The 16,499-nt window shown below is 37.3% G+C and overlaps 1 protein-coding gene across 5 annotated transcripts in view; it reads right to left on the bottom strand.

The window, feature by feature from the left end:
- FHIP1A (FHF complex subunit HOOK interacting protein 1A) overlaps nucleotides 1-16,499 on the bottom strand; it is a 275,632-nt gene that overhangs the window by 189,209 nt on the left and 69,924 nt on the right. For 4 of the 5 annotated variants that reach the window (XM_032148264.2, XM_058436820.1, XM_058436821.1 and 1 more), the window contains exon 2: nucleotides 11,627-11,751. The gene's annotated coding sequence lies outside the window, so the exon portion shown is untranslated. Of the gene's footprint in view, nucleotides 1-9,340; nucleotides 9,459-11,626; nucleotides 11,752-16,499 lie in introns of those variants that run through there. The other variant, XM_058436819.1, reaches the window with a different exon arrangement.

Genomic DNA, 16,499 nt, shown 5'->3' with positions numbered 1-16,499 from the left:
TTTCAGCTTTGATGCTGAGACCCTAAATAGCAAAGCAGCAGCTGATCATCAAAACAGTAGACATATTCTTTATTTTTAACAGTATTTTTAAATCATAAAACAATATATAATCATTGTAAGAAAAAAATATATAGGCCAGGCACAGTGGTTCATGCCTGTAATCTCAGCAGTTTGGGTGGCCAATGCGGGAGGATCATCTGAGGTCAAGAGTTCAACATCAGCCTGGCCAACATGGCATAACCCTGTCTCTACTAAAAATAGAAAAATTAGTCAGGCATGGTGGCACATGCCTGTAATCCCTGGTACTTGGGAAGCTGGAGCAGGATAATTGCTGGAACCTGGGAGGTGGAGGTTGCAGTGAGCTGAGATCACACCACTGCACTCCAGCCTGGGTAACAAGAGAGAAACTCCATCTCAAAAAAAAAAAAGAATATATAGCAAACAAAAAGATAATAAAAATCACTCATAGCACCAACATGAGAGACAAACCACTTTTAAAACTGCAATATCTTTCTTTCCAGTCTTTTTTCTTTTCTTTACTTTTTTTTTTTTTTTTTTTTTTAAACAGTCTCACTCTGTCACCCAGGCTGGAGTGCAGTGGCACAATCTCGGCTCACTGCAACCTCTGCCTCCCGGGTTCAAGTGATTCTTGTGCCTCAGCCTCCCGAGTAGCTGGGACTACAGGTGTGTGCTACCACAACCAGCTAATTTTTTATTTTTAGTACAGACAGAGTTTCGTCATGTTGGCCAGGCTGGTCTTGAACTCCTGACCTCAGATGATCTGCCCGCCTTGGCCTCCCAAAGTTCTGGGATTACAGGGGTGAGCCATCGCACTTGGCCCCTTTCCAGTCTTTTTTCTATACTTTCTAATAATTTGATCAATTTTATAAAATCAGGAGCATAATCCAAGCAGAGAGGAAGTCAAACTATCTCTGCACACAATATGATTCTATACCCAAAGAATCCCACGGTCTCTGCCCAAAAGCTCCTAAATCTGATACACAGCCAAGTTTTAGGATACAAAATTAGTGTACAAAAAACTGTGGCATTTCCACACACCAACAACATCCAAGCTGAAAGCCAAAGCAAGAATACAATGCCATTCACAATAGCCACAAAAAGAAAAATACCTAGGAATACAGCTAACCAGGAAGGTGAAAGATCTCTACAATGAGAAGTCCAAAATCGTCACTGTAAATTTCTCAGAGAAATCAGAGATGACACAAACAAATGGAAAAACATTCCATGCTCATGGAGAGGAAGAATAAATATTGTTAAAATGGCCATACTGTCCAAAGCAATTTACAGATTCAATATTATTCCTGTCAAACTGCCAATGACATTCTTCATAAAATTAGAAAAAAGTATTTCAAAATTAATATGAAACCTCCAAAAAGCCCAAATGGCCAAGGAAATTCTAAGCAAAAAGAACAAAGTTGGAGCATCATGTTACCAGACTTTAAACCATACTACAAGGCTACAATAACCAAAACAGCAAGGTACTAGTACAAAAACAGACCACAGACCAATGCAACAGAATAGAGAGGCTAGAAATAAAGCCATACATCTACAACCATCTGATCTTCAACAAAGTTGACAAAAACAAGTAATGGGGAAAGGACTCCCTATTCAATAAATGGTGCTGGCATAACTAGCTAGCCATATACAGAAGATTGAAGCTGGACTTCTTCCTTATACCATATACAAAAATCAACTCAAGGTGAATTAAAGACTTAAATGTAAAACCTAAAACTATAAAAACACTGGAAGATAACCCAGGAAATATCATTCTGGATACAGGCCCTGGCAAAGATTTCATGACAAAGGCACCAAAAGCAATTGCAACTGCACAGCAAAAAAACTATCAACAGAGTAAATAGACAACTACAGAATGGAAGAAAATATTTGCAAACTATGCATCCAACAAAGATCTAATATCCAGAATCTATAAGGAGCTTTCTGGAGGAGTTTTTAGGGTTTTCTAAGCATTCAATTCTGTCATCAGTAAACAGGGTTGACTTCCTCTTTACCAATTTGGATGCCCTTTATTTCTTTGTCTTGTCTGATTGCTCTGGTTAAGACTTCCAGTACTATGCTGAATAGAAGTGGTGAAAGTGGGCTTCCTTGTCTTGTTCCGGTTCTCAGGGGGAATGCTTTCAACTTTTCCCCATTCAGTATAATGTTGGCTGTGGGTTTGTTATAGATGGCTTTTATTAACTTAAGGTATGTCCCTTCAGTGTTGATTCTGCAAAGGGTTTTAATCATTAAGCGATGCTGGATTTTGTCAAATGCATTTTCTGCATCTATTGAGATGATCACATAATTTTTGTTTTTAATTCTGTTTATGTGGTATATCACATTTATTGACTTGCATATGTTAAACCAATCCTGCATCCCTGGTATGAAATCCACTTGATCATGGTACATTATCTTTTTGATATGCTGTTGGATTCAGTTAGCTGGTATTTTGTTAAGGATTTTTGCATCTATGTTAATCAGGGATATTGGTCTGTAGTTTTCTTTTTTTTGTTATGTTCTTTCCTGGTTTTGGTATTAGGAAATACTGGCTTCACAGAATGATTTAGGGAGGATTCCCTCTTTCTCTGTTGGAATCATTTCAGTAGGATTGGTAGCAATTCTTCTTTGAATGTCTAATAGAATTCAGCTGTAAATCCATCTGTTCCTGGACTTTTTTGATGGCAATTTTTTTATTACTGTTTCAATCTCACTACTTGTTATTGGTGTGTTCAGAGTTTCTATTTCTTCCTGGTTTAATATAGGAGGGTTGCATGTGTCCAGGAATTTATCCATTTCCTCTAGGTTTTCTAGTCTGAAGCCATAAAGGTGTTCATAGTAGCCTTGAATAATCTCTTGTATTTCTGTGGTATCGTTTGTAGTATCTCCCATTTCATTTCAGATTAAGCTTATTTGGATCTTCTTTTCTTGGTTAATCTAATGATCTATCAATTTTGTTTATCTTTTTAAAGAACCAAGTTTTGTTTCATTTATCTTTTGCCTTTTTGTGTTTGTTTCAGTTTCATTTAGTTCTGCTCCAATCTTTGTTATTTCTTTTCTTCTGCTGGGTGTGGATTTGGTTTGTTCTTGTTTCTCCAGTTTGTTTTTGTTTGTTCTTGTTTCTTGAAGTGACTTTAGATTATCTATTTGTGCTCTTTCAGACTTTTTGATGTAGACATTTAGTTGCTATGAACTTTCCTCTTAGCATCACTTTTGCTGTATCCCAGAGGTTTTGATCAGTTGTCACTATTATCGTTCAGTTCAAAGAATTTGTTAATGTCCATGTTGATTTCATTGTTGACCCAAAGATCATTCAGGAGCAGATTATTTCATTTCCATGTATTTGTATAGTGTTGAGGGTTCCTCTTGGAATTAATTTCCAATTTTATTCCACTGTGGTCTGCGAGAGGAGTACTTGATACAATTTCAATTTTCTTTTTTTTTTTTCTTTTTTTGAGATGGAGTCTCACTCTGTCACCCAGGCTGGAGTGCAATGGCACGATCTCAGCTCACTGCAACCTATGCCGCCCAGATTCAAGCAATTCTCCTGTCTCAACATCCCAAGTAGCTGGGACTATAGGCACACACCACAACACCCAGCTAATTTTTGTATTTTTAGTAGAGATGGGGTTTCACCATATTGATCAGGCTGTTATCAAACTCCTGACGTCAGGTGATCTACCCGCCTCAGCCTCCCAAAGTGCTGGGATTACAGGAATGTAATCCCAAAGTGGCTGGGATTACGCAACTGCACCCAGCTCAATTTTCTTAAATTTATTGAGACTTGTTTTGTGGCCTATCTTATAGTCTATCTTGGAGAATGCTCCATGGGCTGATGAAAAGAACGTATATTCTGCAGTTGTTGGGTGGAATGTTCTGTAAATATCTGTTAAGTCCATTTGTTCTAAGGTATAGTTTAAAACCACTGTTTTTCTGTTGACTTTCTGTCTTGATGAACTGTCTAGTGCTGTCAGTGGAGTACTGAAGTCCCTCACTATTATTGTGTTGCCATCTCATTTCTTAGGTCTAGTAGTAATTGTTTTATGCATTTGGGAGTTCCACTGTTAGGTGCATATATATTTAGAATTGTGATATTTTCCTGCTGGACTAATTCTTTCATCATTATATAATGTTCCCCTTTGTCCTTTTTAACTGTTGTTGCTTTAAAGTCTGTTTTGTCTGATATAAGAATAGCTACTCCTGCTTGCTTTTGGTTTCTATGTTTCCATTTACATGGAATATCTTTTTCTACCCCTTTACCTTAAGTTTATGTGAGTCCTATGTGTTAGGTGAGTCTCTTGAAGGCAGCAGATACTTGGTTGGTGGATTTCTATCCATTCTGCCATTCTGTATTTTTTAAATGGAGCATTTAGGTCATTTACATTCAACATTAGTATTGAGATACGAGGTACTGCTCTATTCATCATGCTAGCTGCTGCCTGAATACCTTCTGTTTTTTTCATTGTGTTATTGTTTTATAGGCCCTGTGAGATTTATGCTTTAAGGAGGTTCTATTTTGGCGTATGTTGAGGTTTTGCATCAAGATTTAGAACTCCTCTGAGCATTTCTTGTAGTGCTTGCTTGGTAGTGGCAAGTTCTCTCAGCATTTGTGTGAAAAAGAGTTTATTTCTCCTTCATTTTTGAAGTCTAGTTTCACTGGACACAAAATTCTTGGATGATGATTATTCTGTTTAAGGAAGCTAAAGGTGGGATCCCAATCCCTTCTGGCTTGCAAGGTTTCTGCTGAGAAATCTGTTAATCTGATAGGTTTTCCTTTATAGGTCACCTGATGTTTTTGCCTCACAGCTCTTAAGATTCTTTTCTTCGTCTTAACTTTAGATAACCTGGGGACTATGTGCCTAGGTCATGAACTTTTTGCAATGAATTTCCCAGATGTTCTCTGAGCTTCTTATATTTGGATGTCTAGATCTCTAGCAAGACCAGGGACGTTTTCCTTGATTATTCCCTCAAATAAGTTTTCCAAACTTTTAGATTTTTTTTATTCCTTAGGAATACCAATTATTATGTTTGGTCATTTAACATAATCTCAAATTTCTTGGAGACTTTGTTCATTTTTTTTATTCTTTTTTTCTTAGTCTTTGTCAGATGGTTAATTCAAAAGCCTTGTCTTCAAGGTCTGAAGTTCTTTCTACTTGTTCGAGTCTACTGCTGAAACTTTCCAGTGTATTTTGCATTTCTCAAAGTGTGTCTTTCATTTCCAGAAGTTATGATTATCTTTTCTTTATGATACCTATTTCTCTGGAGACTTTTTCATCCATATTCTGTATTTTTTTTAATTTCTTTAAGTTGGTTTTTACCTTTCTCTGGTGTGTCCATGAGTATATTAATAATCAACCTTCTGAATTCTTCATCTAGCAATTCAGAGATTTCTTCTTGGTTTGGATTCATTGCTGGGTAGCTTGTGATCTTTTGGGGATCACATTCTGTCATATTACCAGAATCCCTTTTCTGGTTCCTTCTTATTTGGGGAGACTGTTTCAGTGGAAAGATCTGGAACTCAAGAGCTACCTTTCAGATTTTTTTGTCCCACAGGGTGATCCCTTGATGTGGTGCTCTCCCCCTTCCCCTAGACATGGGGCTTCCTGAGAGACAGACCACAGTGATTGTTATCTAGCCACCCAGTAGGCCTACCAGGCTCGGGGCTGGTGCTGGGGAATGTCTGCAAAGAGTGCTGTGATGTGATCCATCTTCAGGTATCCTAGCCTGGATACCTGAACCTGCTCTGGTGGAAGTGGGAGGGGAGTAAAGTGGACTCTGTGGGAGTCCTTGGTTTTAGTTTTGTTTAGTGCACTGATTTTCTCAAATGCTGGTTATGCTAGCTGTGAAGCTGTCACACAGACAGACTCATGACCTCTGGTTACCCAGGGTGTTGCGGGTGGTGGAATTAGCTGTTTCCCCACTGGGAAAGAGCTGAAAAATTACCTATTGGGTACTATGCTCACTACTTAGGTAACAGGACCATTTACACCCCAAACCTCAGCATCACACAATATACCCATATAACAAACCTGCACATATGGATAAAAGAGAAGCACTGCCCACAATGGATGACTGATTGTGGAAGAGCTGCACTGGTGAATGCAGAGGAGTGTCATGATCAGAATACACCAGCCATAACATAAATGAATGGAAAGAAAACACCAATTATAGTAGTTGAGAAGAGAGATGATGAAGGTCTGGACCAGAACCCTTACAATGGAATGTAGAGAAGCAGGAGTGTAGTTTTAAGAGAGATTTAGTAGGTGAACTCAAGAGTCCCAAGCAGATACGCAGAGGGAAGAGAATGAAGTAAAGGGTAATCCTAGATTTCTGGCTTGAGCTACTGAAAAAGAAAGGCAGCAAAGCACAGTAATTAGGACTACATGCTCTAGAACCAGACAGCCTGGCTTGAATTCCATCTCCATTAATTAATACTTTTGTGACCTTGAGATAATTTCTTAAACTCTATGTGGTTCGGTTTCCTTATTTGTACGATGAGAAAAATAATAGAATGTATCTCAAAGGATTTTGTAAGGAATTACATGGAAGATCTTAGAATAGTGCCTGGCACACAGGAAATACCTGATCAATGTTAGCTACATTTGGTTGATGGTTGATGGTGATGCCATTCACCAATACAGAGAATATGAAAGAAGGCACAGATTTCAGGTGTGAAGAACAATGAGTTCAATGCCAGACATGATAACCTGACCTGACTGTGGGACATCCGGGTCTAGCTTAGGAGAGAGTTGTGGGAGTCGGATGCTACTTTATAAGGTGGATGCTAAGCTGATGTCTGAGCAAGTTCCTAGCCAACATGAAAAAGCAGGCCCTGAGGGAAGAACATGTGGGTGAGATGTGGAAAGAAGAAAAAGCTTGGAAATTTCCTAAATCCAAGGGATGAACAGAGAAAAAAAAGACTGAAAAGAAAAGGAAGATTCACAAACGATTCTTCTAATAAAGAAGTACCATAAAACTAAAGAAAAAAACAAAAATATGAATGACATTGAGATGAGGAAAATATACCATCATCCATAGGGAACAGGCTTAAAGATAAGAAATAAAGGTCAGGGACAAAAAGATACATCTCAATAAAAAGTGGCATTCCCTACAATAGTGTTTTAAGGTTTACTATTTGAAAGAATTACCTAGAAGAACTCATAATGAAATCTCCAAGTTTATAAGGGCCAAGGGATCTTTTCCTTACCAAGAAAGAGAAGCCTCAGAAAAATATTATATAGTAGGCAAGAAAATATTCTTCTTTTTTTTTTTAAATGGAGTTTTGCTCTTGTTGCCTAGGCTGGAGTGCAGTGGCGCAGTCTTGGCTCACTGCAACCTCTGCCTCCCAGGTTGAAGTGATTCTCTTGCCTCAGCCTCCCGAGTAGCTTGGGATTACAGGTGCCTGACACCATGCCCAGCTAATTTTTGTATTTTTAGTAAAGATGGGGTTTCACCATGTTGGTCAGGCTGGTCTCGAACTCCCAACCTCAGGTGATCCACCCGCCTCGGCCTCCCAAAGTGCTGGGATTACAGACGTGAGCCACCACGCCCTGCAAGAAAATATTTTTCAAGGAAAGAAATCAGAACATAATCTGGCTTCAGCAAAAAATAATCCAAACTGCATTTTACAAATAAATTTCTGGTCCCAAGTTTTCAGTTACTAAACCCAAAGAGCCATTTAAAATCACATCAATTTTGGGCTTGAAGAAAGTGAGAGACATCCATTTAATCCAGATCATAGATATGAGAACTACTTTGGAGAGCTCGTTAAAATGCACATAAACTGAGTTATCCAAGACGTATTGAATCAAAATCTCTTGGTATGTGATCAGGAAAAATTCTCTGCTTCTTGAAATGTCTAAAATAAGCTTACCAGATGATTCATGTGCACACAGTTTGAGAACTCGTAATGTATCTGCTCAGGAGACCAAGGACAAGAAAAAATAAATGGCTTGCACAATAGCACATATCAGAATCACCTAGAGCAGGGGTCCCCAACCTCCGAGACCCAGACTGGTACCAGCCTCTGGCCTGTTAGGAACCAAGCCACCAAGCAGGAGGTGAGCAGTGGGTGAGCTTTACTTCCTGAGCTCCACCTCCTGTTAGATCAGCAGTGGCATTAGATTCTCATAGGAGCGCAAACCTTATTGTGAAGTGCACATGTGAGGGATCTAGGTTGCACACTCCTTATGAGAATCTAACTAACGCCTGATGATCTCAGGTGGGACAGTTTATTCTCAAGCCACGCCATCCCTGTCATCCATGGAAAAACTGTCTTCCACAAAACCAGTCCCTGGTGCCAAAAGGTTGGAGACTGCTGACCTAGAGGGCTTGTTAAATATAAACCTCAGCCAGGCACAGTGGCCCACGCCTGTAATCCCAACACTTTGGGAGGCTAAGGCAGGCAGATTGCTTGAACTCAGGAGTTCAAGAAGGTGGGGCAACATGGTGAAACCCGTGTCTACAAAAAATAAAAAAAATTAGCCAGGCATGGTGGCAGGTGCGTGTCATCCCAGCTACTCAGAAAGCAGAAGTGGGAGGATCGTTTGAGCCTGGGAGGTCAAAGCTTCAGCGAGCCAAGAATGTGCCACTGCACTCTAGTCTGGGCAACCAGAGTGAGGACCTGTCTCAAAAAAAAAAAAAAAAAAAAAAACTCTGAGCTCCACCCTCTGGGCTTCTGATTCAGCCCAAGAATTTACATTTCCAACAAGTTCCCAGGTGAAGTTTGCACTGTTCATCTGGGGACCGCACTTTGAGAACCTCTAGTCTAGACTAGAGTTGTTAGAGACTTTTCTCTGAGTACATCAGTTCAGTGTGGCACTATATACTTAAAGACCAAGACAAGGGTATTTCAGAAATGATGTTAAAAATGAAATGGAAAACATGACCAAACATAAATTATACATATTTATTTTAAGCCATTCTGGTCAATTAGAACAGACAAAAAAAAAAAAAAAAAAAAACTGGAAAAGATCCAAACTATGCTAGAAAGAAATTATAAGGGTCATAGAATATGTGAAGAGACCAAAATGGATGAATTAATTAAAAAGACTAAATTTACAAAAGAAGGCAGAGATAGATTATAATTTAAAAATCGATAAAATTATGAAAAGATATGTGCAAAATGAACAAATTTCAGATTTATAGCATGATGTAGGTGGCTTGATTATTTGACCCTAACAAGTCACTTTTTAGGTATATTTTTGTGTTATTTACTAAAACAGTTTGGGGGCTAGATTTTTATTCAAAACCACTTTTGAAAATGGCTTCCCACTGGCTCCCCACACAAAGCCAGGGAAGCCACAGAGAAACATTCCTCACTTACCATCCCAATTCTGCATGACTCAGACATTCTTGGCATTACATTAGAAAGGAGAGCCTTCTAATGCTGCCATAACTGCTCTTCTTTTCTCATGTAGATGACTTTTAACCCTGAAATAGCATATTCAAATATACAATTATCTCAACAGCTCAGAATATCTGTAATTGCCTCTATCCACCTGCTATTTGTCTCACTGTTCTAAGAACACAACCAAATTTCATAACAGATGAATTCTACTGACGGCTTCTCCTGAGGACTATCATACACATTTTGCATCATACTGTCTTCAAGCTTTCAGAGTCCATCTTCAAACCCATTTTCCACTTGGGTGGTCCTTGTTATGCTACCTTTAGTATCCACCATCATTTCCTCGGAAGAAACCAATACACCCAAGTGTTACATCCTTTCATTATCCAAGTCAGTCCTACAACCACCTAAGCTACTCCCTCTACCTTCTTAGTATCCTTGCCAGGCCTTCCCTTTTACATATATTTGCTTTTGTACTCTTCACACCCCACTCCCAAAGTCTCCTGCACAACTCAAAATAACCTCACATCTAAGGCAACAATATTTGGTTTCTGACCTTTTCCAAACCAGTATAAATATCATTCTATCACTCATGCTGCTTTCTAGAGCTAAGAGGCAAGAACATGTTCCAAACAACTTCTGCTCTACAGACAGGTGAATGGTTGTAAACGACTATAGATTATCCCCAGGATTCATGAGTGGCTAATTCTTTATCATAAGAATGTTGATTCTGCTAAGGACCTTGAAATTAAAGCTCCCTAAAACATCAGAGGAGCTCTCATTGGTTGGAGTTAACTGGGAAAAGCCCTGTAACAGAGGATACACACACACATTCCAACCTTAAGACCAAAACTCAGAGTTCATCAGAGTCAAATCCCAAATTTAAGAAGTCATTACCCAACAAATGACTAACATAAAACTTAAATACAGGCTCAATGCCTATTAACAATTATTAAATCTTAGTCTAAAATGAGCTCCAAATTTATGCAATACCACTTTGTTCCTGAAATACCTTAATTAGAAATAGAACTTCTTAAGAATTCCTACATGGACATAAAACAGCTATTTATGATTATCAGCTTTTCTTTTCCTTATCTTAAACTGTCTCTAAAATGATAGACTTGGAAGACTAGGGGGAAGGGAAGGTTAGGGAGAGATTTCTTAAAGGATACAAAATTACAGCTAGATAGTTAACTATAGTCATCCTACCATGGTATAGAACAGGAGAACTTATTTCTCCTATCTAGCTGTAATTTCGGATCCTTTAACAAATCTTTCCCTAAGCCTCCCTTCCCCCCACTCTTCCCAGAAAAGCACACAATCATAAATAGCTCTTTTGTGTCTACACAATAAGTTGCACTAAATTTTTTAAAATACAAAGATCCTGGGTAGAGGTCTGATTTTACTGGAGCAGGGTGTCAATCTCTGTTGACATTCACTTGCAATATGCAGATTCCCAAGTCCTGCCCCTACCATTCTGATTCTGATTTTGATACACTAGTTTCAGGCCTACTAATATGAAATTTTTAATGTGTATTTTTAGCAAGCACTCTAGTAACACTTAGGGAAATACTGCAAAACACCCCCCCACCCCCACAAGAAGATCATTTATAGAGGCAAATTATAAAGCATTAGAGGTATATCTAATAAGGAAGTTTCTGATTAACATAGGAAGTCTTCTACAATACTAACAGATTGACTTCTTGATTTTAATAAGAAAATCAACATTTATACAGTCAAATAAATAGTACATGCCTCTGTAAATTATGAAGCCTGAACAATTATTTTAACAATACTACCGTTGCTTGAAACTCAGAGTCACTTCTTAGAATTTATTTTCAATACAGTGTATGAGTCTTCAAATCACAAATTACAAAAAGAAAAATTGGTTTCCTTATGTTATTGCTCCTTCTTGGTTTTGATCAAAATTAGAGAACCCCAGGTATGATCATCACCCAAGCTCTAAATGAGTTTAGACTATTTTCTAAGTATATCCTTACAAGGTTGATATTTGCCACCAGAGCACATAGGATGTTTAGAAGAATGCTACCAAAGGGTCAAGATGCAGTTCTTAAGAAAAGATTTTTTAAATGCTTCGCATAGAGGATAGAGTACAGCCTCTCCCTAAGACATTTTAAACAAGATAATGTTCACTTGGATGTGTAAGTTCAAGCAGACTTGCTTTAAAAAAAAAAAAAAGTATAACATATTATTGAGCATTACTGAACACATGTCAATAATAATGAGAAAAGAAGACATTACCTGGGGCTGCTGTCTTCAATAACCTACTGCTGGGTTGTATTTGCTCACTTCACTCTTCAGAGAAGCAGAAAGATTTCTCTCACATTTGGCTCTGCTGGAAACCCCTAGAAGAAGACTTTAAAAATCTATGAAGAAGAATAAAAATAATAATTAATAAACTGCAAAATCCAATCTGAGTATCTCTATTTTTTCTCTGCTCCCATTTACCACTACATGTTGTACACTGAGTGGGTTCTCCCAGTGTGCATTCGTCTTCACCATAAAAAAATAAATAAATAAGCAAAAAGCAAATCTTTATTTAGAAATCTGAATGCTAGCCAAAAATGAGAAACTCCTGCTGGGTAACAGAAAATAGAAAAGGATTCTTCCATCTTATAAGAGATGTCAAACAATTATATGCTTCTTTTAGGAGTGAAAAAAAGTGTGAAAGTAAATCCATATCCACGGGTCAACAGCAGCATATTAAGATAATAATGATAGCATAATATAAAATAGCAAAGAAAGGAGCACAAAAAACTTTTTAGAAACAATTTCAAAAAATGTACACATTCCCAAATATTTCTGAGTAACTTTGACCTCTCTAGATACTGACAATTCAAAGTTCAGGTTTTCGCCATCCAATGGGCAAAGTCTACTTTGGTCTTAGACACACATCTCCTGTCATCGGGCCTAACTGGCAAGATAATTTTCGTTAACACAAATGTGTGGCTTAATGCCTATCTTACAACCAGAAAAACATGAGCTTGAAGAGAAGCTGGCAAGGAAATTATCCTACCTGGGAGAAACACAGAGAACAAAACCTAGAGGTGTCCAAGACAGCAATAAGAACATCTAGAGAAACTAACCCTTAGCAGTTAGCCAGAAGCTAACATAGATACTAAACAAAACCACAAGGAGCCACTATTCGATATCACGATAAGTGGAAGCCAGAGAAAATGTCCGAGAGTACATTTTTTAAGGAAATAATAAATACCATACTTAAATTTAAAACATGGAAACAGGCTGCTCTGCCTATGGAGTAGCCATTCTTTTATTCCTTTACTTTCTTAATAAACTTGCCTTCACTTTACTCTATGGATTTGCCCTCAATTTTTTCTTGTGTAGGTGCAAGAAGCCTCTCTGAGGGTTTTAAAAAAATAAAAAATAAACATGGAAACAATTTAAATGCCAATAACTGAGGAAGTCAGTTTGTCACAAACTGTAAATTTGCCAAAACCACATAATTTACTTAATCACAATTCTGTTGGCCATTAAAAACTTTTCATTCTATAATATGTATATATAAACACACTTCAAAACATCAAGCTGTACATAATACATACAATTTTATGTCAATTTTTTAAAGTAATTTTTAAATAAAAAAGAAAGATGTTATGAGTTACAATAAAATGAGAATATGTAGTTTATAATACAAAGCGGAAAGAAAAAGCAGGGTACAATGTTGTAATTACATATGATCACTACTACTTATGCAAAAGAAAAAAACAAGATGCAATTTCTTCTGATATAGTTATAAATAATAGGTAAAATAGTTTCTATCTTTAGATCGGTTGAGGGGAGCAATTCAAGTCAGAGTCCTGTAAAACAAATATGTCTTTTCGAAATCTCTATATAGCCATGATTTCTCAAGCCCCAAAGGGTAAGCCACTCATTCACATAATAATTTTTCTGCAATAGTCCAATGTAATAAAAGATGGCCCTAGAAGTCTCTACAAAAGGTGTTGTGTATGTGTGTTTAACCTATGTGTGTATGTGTGTCAAAGGCTTAGAATGTCCCTTTTCTTACAACAAATACTTCGTGAAAAGAAAAAATGGGGGTGGGGGGACACAATGTGACCTAAATCTTCAAAACTAGGCACAGGAGTAGCAGTGGCCAGGCATGAGAAGAGTGGAGTATGAAAAGTAAAGGATAACATTTTGCACGCAAAAAACAAATTCTTCATATTCAAATTTCCTCAATACCTTCAAATCAGCCTTCTTCAGTCTAATCAATTAATCATTTATTAACCACCTGGGAACTACTAGTATCACCTCATAACCAAATCTCTGGCCATTTAATCGCAAGGGATTTTACAAGTAACGGAATTCTCCTTCTTCCATATCCCACATGAACAGTTTTATCAACATGTGCTGGAGAGATACAGGCTCTTTTACCTCCTCTTAAGGATTACAGATTGCTGCCAGATGCTTTTCCGGTGATTTCAAGCCTTTTCTCATCTTGCAACTTGTGAATTATGAAAGGGCATCCCTAATTCATGAGAAATACTTCTCCCATCTCAATGTCCATTATCATATATCCTCCCCTTACACTCTACAATTTTAGGCACTCGCACACATATACTTTTACTTAGGTAATAAGGCATTGCTGGGTATCAGTTAAGGGCTTTACTAAGAACCACTCTTATATTTTACCATCATGATTCCGCCAGCAGCAACGCTTCATGACTTCAAAGGAAGCTGAGTCCTTTGACAGTAATGCACAGAATGACATCGAAAGCAAGGTTAAATGGAATTCAAGTAAATTGAAAGAACTCTCTTAAAATTCACTGGTTCTTGATAATTCTCTTGGTTGTCATCTCATTTAATAACAAAATATGTCTCCTGCCAAAAAGTGGGGAAGTTGGCAGTTAACAATTCAGTCATACTCAAATCTCTCCCCAGGCAAATGCTTTCCTTCTAACAAAACATTCTACCTCCACATAATAAAATCAAATTCAGGCTCACAGTCCTTCTGTGTAATAGCTATATCACATCCCTAATTTCAACAGAGGAACAAAATTTAAAGCTCATTTCCAGATGGCATAAATTCAGTGAATTTAGACCTCTACTATGTCAAGTTCAGAAATATGCTAATAGGCAGAGAGTACACAAAAGCACAGCAAAACCACCAAATGAACACTTTGTTGGGGTGGGGAGAGAGAATTAATATCCACATCATGGATTTCTCCATACACCAGAGAAACAAATGTGGGTGGGGTGCACATTTACAAAGGAGGTGTGGATTATCCATAGTATTGTATTAATTGATCTGTAATATAATCAAATGCTTTCCTGGAGGGTAAGTAACCAACCAACCAATGAAGAGAGAAGTTTCAAACAATTCAATAAGTTTTCAAATACATGAAGCTGACTATGAGCTAATTATTGAACAATTTCATTCTCAAAAAGGATTGAACTGGGACAGGTAATACATTATATTCACATGTGGAAACTCCCATAGTAGAACAAAATATTCTACACAGGTCCACAAACTTCACAGATTCCATTAAGCACACTAATAATAACTTAAAGTCTTAAAATGGATGGACCCATACTTATCACTTAAGTGCAATCCCTGAGTTTTACAGAGGATAAAACTGAAACACAGAGAGGATGAGTGACCTGTTCAAAATTAAGTTGTGTTAAAAGATGAAGACAGAGGTAGAAGCCATGTCTTCTAAGCCCCACAGTAATATTGTCTTCTCCACATTAAGCTCACAATTCCTCAACAGTGTATCCATTAAGTTGATTTTATTCCTCCTCTCAACAGCAAACCTTCTAAAGCTTTAGGAAAAGTTGAACCAAATGAAGCTTCAATCTTCAATTTCCATTCAATCAATCCCTGAGATTTCACATTAATTACATACAATTCTTTTTTACCCAAGAAACTGAGTGTAATTTGGGTGACTTTGGGAGGGTCTCAACTACAAAACAAATTCGTGAATTGGAGCATACCACAAGGGAAGGAAAAGGAAGCAGGCAGAGACCACAAGTATCTTAGAAATACACCAAGAATACTGACTTATTAAAATGAATAATGAAGGTGAATGAAACCAAATTCTAGTATTAAAGTGATGTTTCCCAATGTGACAACTACTCATAAGGTGTTTTTTTTAAGTAGTCATTGTCCAAGGTTCTGTAGTTAAATAAATTTGGGGAAATACCACATTCTAAATGTTCTTCTTGAATATTCACAAAGCACAGTATGTATATTAAGGCTCTAAGAAGGCCTTGTAGAAAAGAAGTCTGCTTAGTTTTGTTTAGTCCAATGTTATTTGACATCTTTGGTTTGCACAGCTAGTATTGGTAACCTCCAAGAAACATACTTCAGGAAGTATATACAGCATTCTTGGTGAAAAACCCAAGTCTGACACTCATTAAGCAGTATTTATAATATGACCGCCCTCTTCCAGACTCAGCTGTTAAAAATCAACTTGTGAGGCAAAGGAATCTTGTTTTTACAACAAAAATCATCACCACCACTAGCACGTAATAAGTGCTAAGAGCAAGGCATGTGCTACGTGTAGATTTTTTTTGAAATGAGGCTAGGCATGTCTTCAGCCACCAAGTTAGCTTTCCCAGAAATTGTATCTTTTCATATATAAACAAAACATCTTGTATAAACGTTTTTTACACAAATAAACATATTACACTATTTTATACATTGGCAATGTTTCCAAATTGGTACCTAAAGAGAGTTCACTGGTGTGGATTTTTATGACCAGACATTTTTGAGTGTACAGCTGTAACATAATGTATTGATTCAGTATCCCATTACGAACATTAGGTTGTTTCCAACCTTTAGCCATTATAAACACTACTACAATGAGTACCTTTGTACATAATTTTCTCATGCATATAATAAGTATGTACAGTATATGCAGAATACATTCATAGTGTGTATGAATGTTTGTATGTCTAGGACTGTGTTTTTGTATCTAGGATAAATTTCTCAAACTGAAATTCCTAGATAAAGCAATATGAAATTTTCACATTATAGATTTTGCCAATTGCCCACTAAATAGACTAATGTTTTGCACCTATACTCTCTACAGAATAGGTTATAAGACTTTGTAATCTTTGTCCATCTAACAGTGATAAATGGTACCTCGGT

This window comes from Hylobates moloch, unplaced genomic scaffold (genome assembly GCF_009828535.3).
Source record: "Hylobates moloch isolate HMO894 unplaced genomic scaffold, HMol_V3 SCAFFOLD_3, whole genome shotgun sequence".
Taxonomy (NCBI): Eukaryota; Metazoa; Chordata; class Mammalia; order Primates; family Hylobatidae; genus Hylobates; species Hylobates moloch.
Note: the sequence above shows the minus strand (reverse complement) of the source record. Positions and strands in the feature narration are given on the sequence as shown.